The 810-nt window shown below is 38.1% G+C and overlaps 1 protein-coding gene across 1 annotated transcript in view; it reads right to left on the bottom strand.

Annotated features, from left to right (window-relative positions):
* ANKFN1 (ankyrin repeat and fibronectin type III domain containing 1) overlaps positions 1-810 on the bottom strand; it is a 270947-nt gene that overhangs the window by 114341 nt on the left and 155796 nt on the right. The gene's annotated exons all lie outside the window — the stretch shown is intronic.

Below are 810 nucleotides of genomic sequence, written 5' to 3'. Positions count from 1 at the left end.
CCACCAGGGCACTCACTACTGGCATCCTCCAAGCAGTACTTGACTGTTGTTCCAGAAAGGCCCCCACCAAGGCCATATCTGAAGTTGATTTCTAGGAGATCCAGCCATGCCATTTCAGAACAAATCTAGCATTATTTTGGGTATTGGTCTTGAAATATTGATGATACCAAGGCTGTGGCTGTTTGGCATGGGTATATATATTGGATGAACTAATGCATGAATGAAATAACTAGCCAAAGTAGTTATGCACAAATCGTCTCCACCCTTAGTATAGTATCTGGTGCCCTGTAACCAGGGCTCTTGGAAGCAACATTGCTCTACCAGGTCCCATCAGATTTTTTTTAACTTAATTTTTTGTACTGATACATAATAGATGTACACATTTGGGGGGGTACATGTGATAATTTAATACATTCTTGTAATTTATAAAGATCAAATCAGTATAATTGGGATAGCCATCACCTTAAATATTGAGAAGTCTATTATGTAGGAAGACCCATGGCAGCTAATGTTTTTGTTATAGAAGGTACTTAGCAGATAATTTAGAGTAAATGAGTGCCCATATGAGAATCTGCTATAGGTAATACACGAGAGGACCAACCAGGAAGTTCATTTCCTCCTCATGCATCTGAACTGGGTTCCATGTCCTCTTATACCAACTAACTTTGAATGACTTTTACTTTAACAAATGCAGGTCTATCTTTGTTATACTGTTAAATGTCCTTAGGCAACTTTTAAGTCTCCTTTGCAGCTTCTTCCAACAGAAAAAGACTTCCTTATTCTTAAGATGGTCCAATGTAATCAGTAGTA

Source organism: Otolemur garnettii, unplaced genomic scaffold (genome assembly GCF_000181295.1).
Source record: "Otolemur garnettii isolate 467f Iridium unplaced genomic scaffold, OtoGar3 scaffold00094, whole genome shotgun sequence".
Lineage (NCBI taxonomy): Eukaryota > Metazoa > Chordata > Mammalia > Primates > Galagidae > Otolemur > Otolemur garnettii.
The sequence above is the reverse complement of the archived record's forward strand: the minus strand, read 5'-3'. Positions and strand labels throughout refer to the sequence as shown.